Source organism: Microcebus murinus, chromosome 2 (genome assembly GCF_040939455.1).
Source record: "Microcebus murinus isolate Inina chromosome 2, M.murinus_Inina_mat1.0, whole genome shotgun sequence".
Taxonomy (NCBI): Eukaryota; Metazoa; Chordata; class Mammalia; order Primates; family Cheirogaleidae; genus Microcebus; species Microcebus murinus.
In genome coordinates this window covers 61695147-61712499 of record NC_134105.1, presented here as the reverse complement: position 1 = coordinate 61712499, position 17353 = coordinate 61695147, and the positions used below count along the sequence as shown (strand labels likewise).

General features: G+C 40.6%; 1 protein-coding gene across 7 annotated transcripts in view; it reads right to left on the bottom strand.

Annotated features, from left to right (window-relative positions):
- NEXN (nexilin F-actin binding protein) overlaps positions 1-10550 on the bottom strand; it is a 43463-nt gene extending 32913 nt beyond the window's left edge. For 5 of the 7 annotated variants that reach the window (XM_075999519.1, XM_075999521.1, XM_075999526.1 and 2 more), the window contains exon 1: positions 10413-10541. The gene's annotated coding sequence lies outside the window, so the exon portion shown is untranslated. Of the gene's footprint in view, positions 1-10412 lie in introns of all 7 variants that reach the window. The other 2 variants (XM_075999516.1, XM_075999530.1) reach the window with 1 other exon arrangement.
- Between the last annotated feature and the right edge of the window lie 6803 nt (positions 10551-17353).

Genomic DNA, 17353 nt, shown 5'->3' with positions numbered 1-17353 from the left:
ATTTTTTAAATTATTATTTAAGTAATTTTTTTTCTTTTTCTTTTTTTTTTTTTTTTTTTGAGACAGAGTCTCGCTTTGTTGCCCGGGCTAGAGTGAGTGCCGTGGCGTCAGCCTAGCTCACAGCAACCTCAAACTCCTGGGCTCGAGTGATCCTTCTGCCTCAGCCTCCCGGGTAGCTGGGACTACAGGCATGCGCCACCATGCCCGGCTAATTTTATATATATATATATCAGTTGGCCAATTAATTTGTTTCTATTTATAGTAGAGACGGGGTCTCGCTCAGGCTGGTTTTGAACTCCTGACCTTGAGCAATCCGCCCGCCTCGGCCTCCCAAGAGCTAGGATTACAGGGCCTTCTTTTTCTTTTTTTCTTTCTTTCTTTTTTTTTTTTTTTTGGTCACCCAAGCTGGAGTGCAGTGGTGTGATCACAGCTCACTGCAGCCTCGAACTCCTGGCCTCAGGTGATCCTCACACCTCAGATTCCCAAAGCGCTGGGAATATAAGGGTGAGGAAGATTTTATTTTATTTTTGTTTTTGAGAGAAGGTCTTGCTCTGTTGCCTGGGCTAGAGTGCAGTGGCATCATCATAGCTCACTACAACCTCAAACTCCTGGGCTCAAACAATCCTCCTGCCTTAGCTTCCTGAGTAGCTGGGATTACAGGTGCACACCACCACGCCCAGCTAATTTTTCTATTTTTCATAGAGATGCGGTCTCAAATTCCTGGGTTCAAGTGTTCCTCCTGCCTTGCCTTCCCAAAGTGCTAGGATTACAGGCATAAACCACTGCGCCTGGCCTTGAAAGACTTTAAAGTAACCACTCACTTAAAGAAAACTGGTATAAGTTCTCATTTGAAGTCATTAATAAAGTAATAAAAACTTACTTATATAAATACATGTGAGGGTTGTTTTTTTTTTTTTTTTCTTTTAAACTATCATTAAGCCAGGGAGGTGGCCTGTAATTCTAGCACTCTGGGAGGCCAAGGCAGGAGGATCCCTTGAGGTTAGGAGTTCGAGACCAGCCTGAGCAAGAGCTAGACCCCCGTCTTTACTAAAAATAGAAAGTATCGGCCAGGCATGGTGGCACACGCCTGCTACTCCCAGCTACTCAGGAGGCTAAGGCAGGAGGATGGCTTGAGCCTAGGAGTTTGAGGTTGCTGTGAGCTAGGCTGATTCCACGGCACTCTAGCCCAACAGAGGCAACAGAGCAAGACTGTCTCAAAAACAAACAAACAAACAAAAAACCTATCATACATTAAAGGAAAGTTCTGGAGCCTCTAAACTGAACAAAGGAGAAGGAGGAAAACTCACAATTGAATCCCATTATGTGCCGTGTACTAAGTGGTTTGCATGTTATTTTATAAATTTAGAGCTAATGAATATGATAGAACTAATAATAAATAGGAAAAGATAAAGAAATTAGCTAAAATGATATTTATTAATTCAAGAAACATTTATTGAAAATCTTTCTACAATGTGCTAGATACAGCATAAGGTACTATGTATACAATACACAATGATGAATAGGATAAAATATCTATTCTCATTGAATTCATAGTCTAGATGGGATGAAATATAATTACCAAAAAATATAATAAGGCTTACATGTTTAGTTTAGAAATGCTTTATTTAGGTAACATCTAAACCTACATAAACACATATAAAAGTAAGCTTTAGCCAGGTACAGTGGCCTGGATCTGTACTCCCAGTTATTCAGGCGGCTGAGGCAGGAGGATCACTTTATCCCAAGAGTTCAAATCTAGCCTGGGCAACATAGTGAGACCCTATCTCTAAAAAAAAAAAAAAAAAAAAAAAAAAAAAAAGTAAAAATAAGCTCTGTAATGTTAAAGAAAATGTTCCATTAAAAGAAAGGCCATTGGCAGGGCGCGGTGGCTCACGCCTGTAATCCTAGCTCTCTGGGAGGCCGAGGGAGGCGGATTGCTCAAGGTCAGGAGTTCAAAACCAGCCTGAGCAAGAGCGAGACCCCGTCTCTACTATAAATAGAAAGAAATTAATTGGCCAACTGATATATATAGAAAAAATTAGCCGGGCATGGTGGTGCATGCCTGTAGTCCCAGCTACTCGGGAGGCTGAGGCAGAAGGATCGCTCGAGCCCAGGAGTCTGAGGTTGCTGTGAGCTAGGCTGACGCCACAGCACTCACTCTAGCCTGGACAACAAAGCGAGACTCTGTCTCAAAAAAAAAGAAAGAAAGGCCATGAATTACATGAATGGGTCTCAAACGTTTTGGGTTCAGGGCCTAAAGTCTGTGCCTATTACTGAGGATCCTAGATAGGTTTTGTTTATATGGATTATAGCTATAGATATTTAATATATTAGAAATTAAAACAGAAAGTATTCAAATAGACACACAAGTCATTTAAAACAAGAACAAGCCTTTGTTTAAACATAAAAACATTTTATGAAAAATAACTCTATTTTCCAGAATAAAAGTAATTAGTAAGAAGAGTGACATTGTTTTACATTTTTGCAAATCTCACTAGTATCTAGCTTAACAAAAGAGAAATATATCCACATATCTACTTCTGCAAACTATTATGACATGTTGTTTTGACTGTATGACCTCATACAAATATGTAGTTGGAAAAGGAAGGACTTTATGGACCCCTAAAGGATCTTGGAGACTCACAGGGGTTCTAAGACTACATTTTGAAATTTGCTGAATTACAGGAAAGAACATCCTATCAAACCATATCAGTTCCCACACTAGAAAGGGAATAGTTAGACTGAGCACTGGCTCACTGCATTTTAGAATACTAATTGAAGACTGGTTTGACAACTTAATTCCTATACTCAGATTAAGAAAAATCTGTGAGATTCCAGACTTTTCTTAATCTAGGGTTAAGTGATTTTTCTTCTGTCTGAGCAGGTAGATGCAATGTCCTTGGCCACCTTAAAAGAGCAGCAGCAACATAACAATTCAGCTCCATTGCATTTTCTAAGTGTCTAAGGTCCAGGCAAGCTAATTGAATCATTATCAAGAATAAGATTAGAGGAAAAACACTAACCAAAAGATAAGGTTGAATTGATGGAGTTTATCAACAAGAGTTTGGTAATAATAAAGAAGGCTGGAATGATAAAGGGATTTAGTGATACCATTCTAGCATAGTAAGCATTCATGCTAAATGAAGACAATTAAGGGGCCATCACAGGTTTTAGAGGGAATACTGCAATATTGCTATTGCTATGGGGCATGGTTTATCCAAAAAGTTGCAATTTTTCCAAATATGACAGATTAGGTCTGTATTTACAATATAATATTTTTATAAGAAGGAGAATCTGCTGTATGGGAAACATTATGCCTGGCAAAGGGATACAAAATGAATAAGAGAAAGCCCTTGAAATCAAATAGCCTTGGTGAGAGAAATAAATGGAACCACAGCTAATTATAATACAAAGTAGTAAGTGCTATAATAGCAGTATTATAACAGGGCTATAGAAACATGGAAAAGACTATGGTGTGATTAAGGAAGGGGTTGGGTTAAAGATGGTTTCACAGAGGATGATAACATTTGAGTTAGACCTTGAAGGATGAGTAGGATTTCACACAGAAGATGGTAAGGGCATCCAGGCAAAAGAAACAAGGTGAACAAAAATGCCAATGCTTGAGATCCACTGTAAATTTGAGGAGCTATAAGTTGTCCAGTGAGGCCGGGTGCAGGGGCTCATGCCTGTAATCCTAGCACTCTGGGAGACCAAGGCGGGCAGATTGCTCGAGGTCAGGAGTTCGAAACCAGCCTGAGCAAGAGCGAGACCCCGTCTCTACTATCAATAGAAAAGAAATTGATTGGCCAACTAATATACAGAGAAAAAATTAGCCAGGCATGGTGGCGCATGCCTATAGTCCCAGCTACTCGGGAGGCTGAGGCAGCAGGATTGCCTGAGCACAGGAGTTTGAGGTTGCTGTGAGCTAGGCTGACGCCAAGGCACTCACTCTAGCCTGGGCAACAAAGTGAGACTCTGTCTCAAAAAAACAAACAAAAAAATTGTCCAGTGAATCTATGGCAAAACTAGAAAGACAAATTAAAAAGAATTCTGAATGTCATATTAAGAAAAAGTTTAGATACTATCTAATAATACTATAGGCAACAGGAAGCCAGTGAAGTATTTTTTTAGGCAGGAACATAATCAGATATGTATTACAGAAATAAAAAAAGAGAGATTCTTATAGCAATGTAGAAAATGGAGTGAAATGGGGAAAGACTAGAGGGAAAAGGACAAGTACAGTGATCTTGGCAGGAGAAGATAAGGGCTAAATTAGGACACTGGCATTACAAATGAAAAGCTAGAAGAGACATTTTAGAAGTGGAATTGACAGGACATGGTGACCATTATTTATTTAACAAATATGTATCAAGCTCCTCCTATGTGCCAGGCACTATCCTAGGTGGTGAGAAAATGAAAGTGAACAAAAAGACAAAGTCTCAGTCTTCACGGAACTTACACTGCAGTGGGGACACTAGTGCGAGAACTTTGGACAATTTGATCTGGAGGGGTAGAGGTGAGGAAAGAATACTGTCAAAGATGAACCCAAGGTTTCTACTCTGAGCAAATGGGTAGACAGGGTAGCATTAACTGAGATTAAATTAAAAAGCATGTTTGAGTCAGAAAATCAGCTTAGTTTTGAACAGGTTTTACTACCTGTCAGAATTACATTTGGTGTCTGATTACACCTGGATTAAGAATAGTGGAATCTTAGAGCTTATTTTCTAAGCACCTTAAAGATCACTTAGTCCAATAGTCCTACCCCTTCATTTATCATATGACTTATCCAAGGTTATAAGTTGTTCAGAAGCAGAACAAGGAATTAGACTCCAGGTTTCTTGGCTTTTAGTTAACTACTCATTTCACTCTATAATTCTTCATTTTTACCTATTTTAAGTACATCAAACAGTACATATATATAAACAATGTGCCAAATATAATACTAATGGTGTCAAACTAGCATAGTAATTAAAGAGGTAGGTTTCAAGAGGTTTTTGAAAATAATTTAATGGCTTGATAAAATAGTTTCAAGAATAAAATAATTCCCAGGTTGGATGTTAAGATATGAAGCTCAAGCTGTGAGAGAATATATAAGACTCTCAGCAGAATATAATATTAAGTACAACAGATTTTTCTCAAATATTCATGTTAATACTTCTGTTCTAGAATTTTATTGGTCCTATGTTTAACCTCCAAATTTTCTAAATTTAATTAATTTTCCTTGACTTTTTCAGATATGTAATTGAAATAGTTCAAGAATAGCAAATAGTACAGTAGCTCACAACTGTAATCCTAGCACTCTGGGAGGCTGAGGCAGGAGGATCACTTGAGCTCAGGAATTTGAGACCAGCCTGAGCAAGAGCAAGACTCTGTCTATACTAAAAGTACAAAAAATTGACCAGGCATGGTGGTGTGTGCGTGTAGTCCCAGCTACTCAAGAGGCTGAGGCAGAAGGTTTGATTGAGCCCAGGAGTTAGAGGTTGCAGTGAGCTATGATGACGCCAATCAAAACAACAATTTGAAATCGTAGCTTTCTATCATTTACAATGACTGTTTCATGGTGTTAATGTATTATCCCCTTTCCCAAGGAGAAGAGAATTGTCAAGACAGTGATAGCTTTAATATGCATTTCATTGAACTCAAGCAAATTCTTGGTCTTAAATGTAACACTTAACTATATACTATAAGTGTATGTTAAAACATAACTCTTAGTCTTTGTAACAAACAACAAAATTGTTTTGAGCTTCATAAACTGTGAGCCTAAATTTTTTCATTTTTCCCTTGTATGAGAAACATAAACTTAAGTATAATGTAACTTTATTACATTTAATTAATGATGATTGCAACCTTATGCTTTAAAAAGTATACTATAAAACCTGTCATAAACCTCATCACAATTCAAAAATACGAAATTAGGGCCGGGCGCGGTGGCTCACGCCTGTAATCCTAGCACTCTGGGAGACCAAGACGGGCAGATTGCTCGAGGTCAGGAGTTCGAAACCAGCCTGACCAAGAGCGAGACCCCCGTCTCTGCTATAAATAGAAAGAAATTAATTGGCCAACTAATATATATAGAAAAAATTAGCCGGGCATCGTGGCACATGCCTGTAGTCCCAGCTACTCAGAAGGCTGAGGCAGAAGGATTGCTTGAGCCCAGGACTTTGAGGTTGCTGTGAGCTAGGCTGACGCCACGGCACTCTAGCCTGGGCAACAAAGCAAGACTCTGTCTCAAAAAAAAAAAAAAATACAAAATTATATCCTATTTTACAAACTATTTGAAGTAGTGATATTTTCCACTCCTACCAATACACAATTCATTGAAAACCAATAATCTTTCTTTCAACCTGCCTTGATATTCTTCTATAATAATTTTATATAACACTTTGCCTTCATATTACAGTATATGATAACTTTTCAAAGTATACTCACCACACTATGAGACCCTGAAAGATAAGAACTGCTCTATTCCTTTATTTTTATTTGTTTCACACAACACCTAGGACATAGTACAAGCTTGATTCCTATTCCAGCTAGGGAATGACAGAGATAACAGGAAAACTGTCTGATCTAAAGTCAGCCCAAAGACTCATGATGGATATCTACAAAAGGAGGGCTGATGGCACAGATGCACTAACTAAATAAAATAAGAACAGAAAATAAAATGAAGTTTAGATATGCTAAACTAAATATCATGAACAACCAGAAACTGAGGACTTCAGGAAGTCGCTTCCCAAGAAAATGGATGGATGTGGTAATCACTGGAAGAGTCCAGGCCTCCTCACCCTCTCTGCAAGTGGAAGGTGGTCTTTCAATGAAGGACACAGCTGGGAATAGGAAGACCCAGGCCTCTGGCTCCAAACAAGTCAGTGTGGCAGGGAGGTAGAAGAACAGTAATTAATTCCTCCCTATGGCCAAGTTCTAGGGGGTCACAAAATATCTCCTAAACACTTCTTGAATGGAGAGGAAATAGAATTATTAATATTTTAAGAGATTCTAGGAAAGATTTCTTTACCAGAAATATCTCCCCTATGCTTCCTAAAATACCACCAGTGAAAATATTTGATTTGTTTTGGTTAGCAATGCATGATCCCTTCAGCTCTAATGGACACTAACAATTAATGTCAGTGAATGCTAACCTCTTCTTCCCACTCCCATGATCACATTAAGAGGTTTGCAATCAAAATACATCCATATTTAAAATCCAGGTTCCCAACGCTAAGTCCAGCAGACTTTCCATCCTATCATATACTATATGTTCTTGTCCTAATATTTAGATCAGGGGACTCCATACTCACATGTCTAGGGTCAGGTAATGTAAATGTAATGTAAGGTAATGTTAAGTCATACTATTGACAGGTAATGTAAATGAGATAACTAGTTGTATTAATAAAACAGTAGGGAATCCTGGAGATTACTTTCACAGGGAGTGTGTGGCCTGTTTGTGGGGCAGCCACTACTTAATTCCAGGGCATTGTTGCTAGGCAAAAATGTAGACCCAATTTTGTTCAGATCCTCCAATTTTCAAGAGAGGATGTAAATACATATTTTTTAACATAAAATGTATCAATTTTCAAACATGTCTGTGGCTAGAAGTATCATTTTGATTGTCAATCTGTGGCCCAGATCTAAAGGAATAGACAGCATTGAGAAAATGGAAAGAGGCAAAGGGAGGCCTATTCACCAACCTCGAACCTAGCCTAAGGAGCCCTGCCTAATCTGCTTGTCTTCCAATCTGAGAGCAAAAAGGAAAAGATATCAAGAAGGAAAAAAGGGCGAAGAAAAAAAATCACCTGTTGATCACTTACTAGATGGCAGACGCTGCAGCAGATGCTTTCACATATGTTGTTTCATTGAGATATGACAATGCAAGAAAAAAAACTTTATGCATGGGAAAAAGACCAGAGGGGGAATATATCAAAATACTAACAATAGGGGTGTCATTATGAAAGCCACTTTTGCCATTCTTCATAATTTTTAACCATAAATATAATATGGTTGTATTAAGTTTATAATACAAATTACTACTAAAAACTATGGTGGATTTCTAGGTACAAATCCACCCATCCTAGAGTATAGAAAGTACACTACCATAAATTAAGTGAAATCATATATTCAATATTTAAGTGTATGTAATATATATGCAATTATAAAGCCAGAAGAAAGAGAACACAGCAGAAACTACACAAGTGATAGGGATCACAGATTGACTAAAGAACAGAAATGTGTGAAATTGTTAAGAATGTTGAAGTCATTTTCTCTCTAAATGATGAAATTACCAAGATTTTTGTGCGTGTGTTTGTGGCCTGCATAGTTATAAAATACAGTAAAAGTCCTCTCTTCTGTAAAAACTAAATTTTAGATATTTTCCCCTCTGTTACATAGTTTTCCACATTCATTGCATTGTTTTATTTTAGGCACATAAAAATCTCATGTTTTTATTTAAATAGTATTCCTTTTTTGAGTTTATGGTGTTTCAAAGATAACATATAGATTTTATTCTTTTCATAAATGAAGTATGTCAATATAGGCTGCTTGGGTTCTAAACAATCTAAATCTCCAATTAATCTCTTCCAAATATATGCATATAGTTTTCATTCTATTCATAAATGAAACCCTAACCTAAATACTTCAAGTGAAATTTCAGGGGAAAAATACTGTTCAAAAACCTAGATAATGCATTCCTCTGTTGATGCTAAATATAGTCATCTCAAGATGACATACATTTTGACAATGATCAGCCTTACATGTCAAATTTTCAAAAATAGAACAGATTCCATTTTAAGGTGAGCAGGAACAATTGCTATTCACATTTCAATTTTAAATGGATTTAAAAGTGCAAATCTTCCATTAAACCTGGATTATATCAATAACTATAATGAGGAAAACTAAATTTAAAAGAATTTAATTATAGTTTTTGCTTAGGGATCTTTAAGAGAAATAAAAAAGACTTGCACGCATTTTTCTTTAAATTATTCCGCAGAAACATCAGTGAAAAAATAAAACACCTTCAAAAATAGGGGGACAATAGCAACCAGGAAGAAAAATCTTAACTAGCTACACTGAATATTATACTAAACTTATACTAAATATACCTCTCCCCAATAAACCTTTCTCTCATTTGATTAATTACACATTTTTCTTCCCTTACCAATACCCCAAAGCTCAAAAGAATTCCAGAAACGTGTATTTTGAGTTTTCTTATGCAGCAATTTAACCTGTAAAAGAATAATATTAAAGGGGAAAATTACGTGGCCCACTCAGCAACGTGTGACTAAGATGGTATAAATACTTAAGTTTTTAAGTACTTAATCACACTACCCAAGACATAGTTATGTTGTGACGTCCAGGCCAACGGGCTCCTGTTACATGAATTCATTAACAAAATTTAGCCGATGAATGATGTTCCCATTGCTTTGGTCAGGGAACTAATTTCTTTCATATTATGGCTCACTTCTTTTCCCCACCTGCCTCTTTCCCAAGGACGGACATTTTGTTAGAGCATACCCTTAAGCTATTTTTGCCTTGTTATCTATTTCTCTGCCTACTCTCTTTGTTCACGTTATGGCCTTTAGTAAATGCAAAAGGGATATCTCAAAGTCATTGCAATAACCACCTAACCTCTCAACTTAGTTATTTTCTTTTACAAATGCCAGCCATAATACATTTTTTTAGCTTTTGCAGAGCGTTTCACAGTTTGCAAACAGTTGGAATGGCTTGGCGTTTTCCAAAGCATGTAGACAAGGAGTTCCCGAGAAGGGACTACATTCTTCACTCCAACTTCCAGCTCTAGCTGTTCAACCACCAGCATCCCACCTCGGGTAGAATCGCGGAAAAAACAGTGTGGACACAGGGGTTGGGAGGTGGGGTAGATGCCAGGCTGTTAAGTCCTATTTCACTCGCCACCCTCCTCCACGGGGGCCGCTCCAGAACGCTGTCTTAAGAATAACCGGCACTGCCGGTGGAGACGGAGACCGTGACGGAGGCACGTGGTGGGGACGACACTCAACTTCACCCGCCCGGACCCCAAGGGCACAGTAAGGGGACCGACACCCACTCATCCATCTCACAGAGGGCTCTTCCCCTGCAGTAGGGAAAGCACTCAAAACTCGGCCGACAAGGCAAGGCAATCGCAACCAGGAGCCGAAGGCCAGCTGAGGCGGAGCGACGGCGAGGCAGACCCTGGCCCGCACCCTGCCCGGCCCGCAGGACGCGGCTCCGAGGCCCGCTGCGCTCAGGCCGGCCGCCAGCGCGCGGCCACCGCTGGACGGAGCCGGGCGCGCTCCGGTGCCGCGGCGCAGCGGGCCGGGAGCCGGGGCTCCAGGCGCCTTTCAGCAGCCGCCGTCGCCGCCCCCTCCGGGGGTCCCGTACCTCCATCTCCACTGCCCCACCCCACGTTCCGCAACTCCTCTTACCCGCCAGGAGCCGGTGACAAGCGCAGGTCCTCCTTTCGCTCGGAGAGAAAGGGCGCGTCCGCCAGCGGGGTGCGGGTAGGGGTCTGCGCGCTCTGGCCGCTGCCACTTCTGCTCCAGCCGCTGGGAGCCTTCTGGCTGCCGCCGCCGCCGCCGCCGCCGCCGTCTCCAGCAGCAAGTTTCCATAAAAGTCCTGGTGCGCAGCCTGTTCCCGCATTCCAGGCGGGCCCAGCGCCGGCTGCAGCTGTTCCAAAACACAAGGCCAGTTCCCCCAACCCCCACCTCCGCCGTATCGCCGGGACAGGGGGGGAGAGTCGGGGAGAAAAGCAGGGGAGGGGGAACAGTGGCTGCCAACTTTCCTCCAGAACTTGCCTGTCGCCTGGCCTCAGGTGCCTGAGTTGACCCTCTAACCTTGGGCCTTGGGCCCGCCTCCACCTCCGAGAAGGCCCCGGGAAGGGAGGCTGCCCCCCCCCCCTGAAGGAAAGGAATGATGCTGGAATGGGCTTCTTTACCAGGCTGAGGCTGGCTCCCCCCACCCAAACCCGTTTGCCCTGGGGCCCACCTCTCAGCTACTCTACCCGTCCTAGTTTCCAATCGAGAAGCCAAGCCTCTACATTATCTTCGCCCAAAGTATTGACCTTTGGCCAACTTTCCCTATATTAGCCAGAGTGTGGGGCAGCAATCCGGAACACTTCATCTATTGCTCCCCTTTTCTTGGCTCTGGTTTTCTTTTTCTTTTATAGCCGCTAGACCACTGGGATTTGGCTCTGGTCTTTAAATCCAAAGAGAGCGGTCTAAAAGAAAAAAGTTGAAGGCAGAAAAGGAATAAAAGAATATATGTTCATGTGTGTGTTTATATATATGTAAATTTTCAGCCTGGCACTGTGGTTCACACCTGTAATCCTAGCACTCTAGGAGGCAGAGGCAGGAGGATCGCTTGAGGTCAGGAGTTTGAGACCAGCTTGAGCAACAGCGAAACCCCCGTCTCTACTAAAAAATAGAAAAAAATTAGCCGGGCAACTAAAAATAGAAAAAAATTAGCTGGGCATGATATTAGCTGGGTATGGTGGTACAAGCCTGTAGTCCCAGCTACTTGGGAGGCTGACGCAGGAGGATCCCTTGAGCCCAGGAGTTTGAGGTTGCTGTGAGCTAAGCTGACATCGCAGCACTCTATCCTGGGCAACAGAGTGAGACTCTGTCACACACACCAAAAAAATCTCCCACCTTTCCTTAACTGAAGGCAGATCACCTCTGGTCTTCCTAAATTTTCATAAAGGCATCTTTAAATATTAGGCACCCACAGATCTTTTTCAGCTTTGACCACCAGACTGTCAATTAAATCCATCAGACAACACCATAGTAAAACCTGAAATGTGCACCCAGAGGGGGTATTTTTCAGTAGGGGAGATCCTCTGTTCTTCACAGCACTTTAAAAAATAAAATAAGATCAACTGGCATCCAGACAGATAAATCAAGGAGAACGGTAACCACTTTCAACTTCAGGCCCTAGGCAGACAGCAGTGCTCAGGGTGTAATTCGGGGATCTTGAAAAGGCCTTCTGCTTTTAAACATAACTATTTCCCAGTCCCTTCTCCACACTCTTTACTCAGGATGGAAATTCTTTTAAGAAGGGTAAGCCATTTATTCCTCAATTAGAGAAAAGTTCTAAATTGGTCATTGAAACAGCTATTTAAATGTACTCTAGTGCAAATGGTGATATGTAGTCAGGATGGTCTAGCATATGTCCCAGTTCCCTTTGATACAGTCACCTTGGCCTTCTTCGGTTCGTGGAAATTTCCAAAGTCATTCTGGTTGTAGGGCCTTTACATAGGCTGTTCCCTCGACATGAAATCCACTTGCCCTACTCTTTCTTCACCTAACTTCAACACACCCTTTCAATCTCTGCTTAAATGCTGTTTCCTCAGAAAGCCCTTCCTTGCACCCAAATCTGTATCTATGATACACTCTGATTCCACCCTTTTCTTCCCCATACTTACCAATTTATAACTAAATATTTTGTTAAAGGAATAGAAGCTTTCTAATTTTTTACTTTTTTATTTCTACCCCAACAGATACACCAGATTAAACAAAGTTCTGATTCTGTCTATAAAACACTGATAGCTATCCATGGCATGTGAGGCCTACTTATTCCACCACCAATTCATCATTCATTCATTCAATAAATACTCAGTTTTAGATACCAAGGATACAGCAGTGACAAAACGAAGGCAGACAATGAGCAAATAAATGAACTATGTAGTGCCTAGTGATATCACTGTGAATAAATCAAAGTAGGGAAGTAGGGAATGCTGAGGATGGACTTCCAGATCAAAGTCCAAAAACCTCTTTTCCTCATACTTCGCAGTTACCAAAATCCTACCAGTTCTACCTAAAAAGGTACCAAGAAAAAAAATATGCCAAGCATTTCTGGATGTTGTAATTTTAGACAGAATGGCTAGGAAACCCTCAAATGAGTAAAAGTCTTGAGGAAAGTGAGGCAGTGAGCCATGTAAGTATCTGGAGATGCAAATATCTGGAGGAAGACCAGTCCAGGGAGAGGTACAAAGGCCCAAAAGAGCCTGTCTGACATGTTCTAGGAAGAACAAAGAGGCTTGTGTGGGTGAAGCTGAGTAGGTGAGGGGTAAATAATAGGAGGTACACTGGGGCAGGAGACAGACTGTAGGACTCATTTTGTAGAACACTGTAAGTACTTTGTTTTTTACTCTAAGATCAGTGGCCATTGGTGGATTTTGAACAAAATAGTCACATTATCTGACATGTTTGTAATATGTAATACACTCAGTGGGGAAAGAAAAGAAGCAGGGAGACCAGTTAGGAGGTGTCACAATTATCAGAATGAGAGGTAACAGGGTTTGGGCCAAGGTGATAGCTAGGAAGGTAATGAGAAATGCTTGGCATATTTGTGTGTGTGTGTGTGTGTGTGTGTCTGTGTGTATGGTACCTTTTTAGGTAGAACTGGTAGGATTTTGGTAACTGAATTGAGGTGTGAGGAAAAGAGGTTTCTGGACTTTGAACTGGAAGAATCGAGTTGTCATTTACTCACATGCAGAAGACTATAAGAAGAGGTTTAAGCAGGGGTAGTCAGGAGCTGTTTTGACACACCAAGTTTGAGATTACTAGAAGTCCAAGATCTGCCAATGTGTATAAACATTCCTTATATATTTATAATGAATCAGTAAGGTTTATAATAAATCAGTAAAGTTTGTTCTAAATTTGATTATATCAGTTGCATGTTTTTGAAATTACATAAACATTATAAAAATGAAGAAATATAAAAGTAAAAAGAAAGTTGTAGTTATTATAAAAGCTAATGCTTTTATTTTAAAAAAAGCCTTGATAGGCCGGGCGCGGTGGCTCACGCCTGTAATCCTAGCTCTCTGGGAGGCCGAGGCGGGCGGATTGCTCAAGGTCAGGAGTTCAAAACCAGCCTGAGCAAGAGCGAGACCCCGTCTCTACTATAAATAGAAAGAAATTAATTGGCCAACTAATATATACAAAAAATTAGCCGGGCATGGTGGCGAATGCCTGTAGTCCCAACTACTTGGGAGGCTGAGGCAGGAGGATTGCTTGAGCCAGGAGTTTGAGGTTGCTGTGAGCTAGGCTGACGCTACGGCACTCACTCTAGCCTGGGCAACAAAGCGAGACTCTGTCTCAAAAAAAAAAAAAAAAGACTTGATAAAGGGAAATAGCTTACAAAAACTACCATCAAGCTGGGGGCGGGGCACAGAGACAAATGTGAAAGATTTGGTACAAAATTATAAAAATCTAGGGAGGTTCTACACTCATTACCTTTCATGTGTCTAAGTTTTTTTCTCTTTTAGAAGTAAGGAAAACTTGGCTGGGTGCGGTGGCTGTAATCCTAGCACTCTGGGAGGTCGAGACTCCACTAAAAAAATAGAAAGAAATTAGCTGGACAACTAAAAATATGTAGAAAAAATTAGCCGGGCATGGTGGTGCATGCCTGTAGTCCAGCTACTCAGGAGGCCCAGGCAGGAGGATCACTTGAACCCCCGAGTTTGAGGTTGCTGTGAGCTAGGCTGACACCATGGCACTCTAGCCCGGGAAATAGAGTGAGACTCTGTCTAAAAAAAAAAGTAAGGAAAACTTGATGATTCCGGGTATAGTTTATGTAACAAACATATCTTGAAATACTGAGTGAATCCAACTGAAGGCCTTGATGCTATATCAAAAGATTGGCCAAAGAATGTATATTTTTTCATTTAAAATTAAAATGTCAGCCGGGCGCAGTGGCTCACGCCTGTAATCCTAGCACTCTGGGAGGCCGAGGCAGGCAGATTGCTCGAGGTCAGGAGTTCGAAACCAGCCTGAGCAAGAGCAAGACCCTGTCTCTACTAAAATAATAAAATAGAAAGAAATTAATTGGCCAACTATATAGAAAACTTTAGCCGGGCATGGTGGCGCATGCCTGTAGTCCCAGCTACTCAGGAGGCTGAGGCAGGAGGATCGCTTGAGCCCAGGAGATGGAGGTTGCTGTGAGCTAGGTTGACGCAATGGCACTCACTCTAGCCTGGGCAACAAAGTGAAACCCTGTCTCAAAAAAAAAAAAATTAAAATGTCTATGTCTATATTATCTATCACTTATTATGATTGCCTGTCATGGTATCCAGCCACCGATAGGATCCCAAATGATCCTACCTTCTTGTATTCACACACTGTAGTTCCTTCCCACATTTTGTCAGGTTTGGCCCATATGACCAATAGACTATGGCAGAAGTGATATCACTTCCACGTCTAGGTTATAAAAAATATTGTGTCTTTTACCTTGCTATCCCTTGCATTAGTCATGCTGGGGGAAGCCAGCTGCCATGTCTTAAAGACACTCAGGCAGCCCTATGGAGATGTCCAGTTGGTAAGGAACTAAAGTACTTTGCCAAAGGCCAGCAAGGGACTGAAGCCTCCTGACAACAGACATGTGAGTGAGCAGATCTTTGAAGCAAATCTTCCAGCCTTCATCAAGCCATCAGATGGCTGCAACCTCAAGAGAGTTGGAACCACCAGACAGGCTATTCCTGGATTCTCGACCCTAAGAAACTGTGAGCTAATGTTTGTTGTTTCAAGCTGCTAAATTTTGGGATAATTTGTTATGTAGCAAAGGATAATGAATATACTTGCTTTAACCTTTTTTATTATCCATCTTATACAACATGAAATATGTGGTCCTTTTTAAAGTTCTTGGGACCATTCTCTCACACAGAATATTTATTAAATAAGAATTAACAAAGTTGTGGAAGTCTTATATTTTAAGTGCTTTAAAATCAAAGTGCTTCTCTATATTTAAATACTATGGTGTCATTTCAAACATAGCAAATTATAAACGTTCTATAATTTCCTATATATAAATGTACTTTGTGAGATGCTTCTGTGACACACACGAGATAGTTAAAAGCAAACTGTTGAGATGTTGGGTGATATTTGATGTACCAGTTGCTTTGCTGTGACTTTTAAGTAGAGAATAAAAAAGTGTCATAGAAGGAAGGTTTGCTTTTTTTTCTTTTCTTTTCTGTACTGGAATCTAGTCCTTCCCTGCCCAGATGATGAAGGTAACTGTAGGGTTTTCACTGCTCAGATGTAGAAAAGCCAATGAAAGAACTTGAGCAGACAAAAGAGCTTGTGCAACCTGATCAAAGATGTCAGTAGCATAAAGAGAGAAAGACATCAAGGAGGAAGAAGTGGCAGGGTAAAGTATCAGAGAATACAGGGCATGGGAAGAAACAGTGCAGAAAAAAAACAGAAGTCAAAAGCAGCATAAGCACAGTCAGTGAGTTTATAAAGATTTCCAGAAAAGCTCTACAAAATAGTGCAACAATAGGACATACATAAGAACTCACAGAGAGATGTTGAAAGTGTAAAACATTAAGTTCAGATAGTGGGATCAAAGAAGATGCATGAGACAACACAGTATGGCAAATAATGACCAAAAAAAACCAGATGAGATTAAGATGCGAACTAGTTTTCTATCCTACATCCTACCTAGGAAAAGATTCAACTCATGTTTGCATGATTTGCTCATTAAGTAATATATTTCAGTTTATGTGTTTAATAATTTTTAAAAATACAACTATATATATCTGTCTGTAATATTTAATTATTCTAAAATAAACTTATTAAGTTCCACACTAAGAATACTGTTTTTACATCCCGGTGAACGCTTTCCACATGTGGTGACTACAGCAGTGTCCAGGAAGCATCCCTCTCCGCGATTACATATATCTGAACCCAAGTGAATGAGAAGGGAGGTTCAGATCATCAGTGTGGTAAATTTATGTCATGCTTAATGGCATTATTCACCAAAACACTTTAATTAAAACACAAGTACTGGCCGGGCGCGGTGGCTCACGCCTGTAATCCTAGCTCTTGGGAGGCCGAGGCGGGCGGATTGCTCAAGGTCAGGAGTTCAAAACCAGCCTGAGCAAGAGCGAGACCCCGTCTCTACTATAAATAGAAAGAAATTAATTGGCCAACTGATATATATATAAAAAAATTAGCCGGGCATGGTGGCGCATGCCTGTAGTCCCAGCTACTCGGGAGGCTGAGGCAGAAGGATCGCTCGAGCCCAGGAGTTTGAGGTTGCTGTGAGCTAGGCTGACGCCACGGCACTCACTCTAGCCTGGGCAACAAACCGAGACTCTGTCTCAAAAAAAAAAACAAAACACAAGTACTTTCACTTCATGTGTCACATTAGTACACAAAGGTAACCTTTTATATTCGATTCCAATGCCTCTACAGTTGTCATGTTTTCTGTGCCTATCTATGTGGTCTTATGGACTGAAAGCTCTCATAAGGTAGGGTTGGATGAGCAGGCGTGACCTCGTAATTATATATAAACTTTGTTTAAAATATTCCATACATCAGTAAGATGTGCCATCACTCTTTTATTTGGCAGTAATAGAAATACATCCATG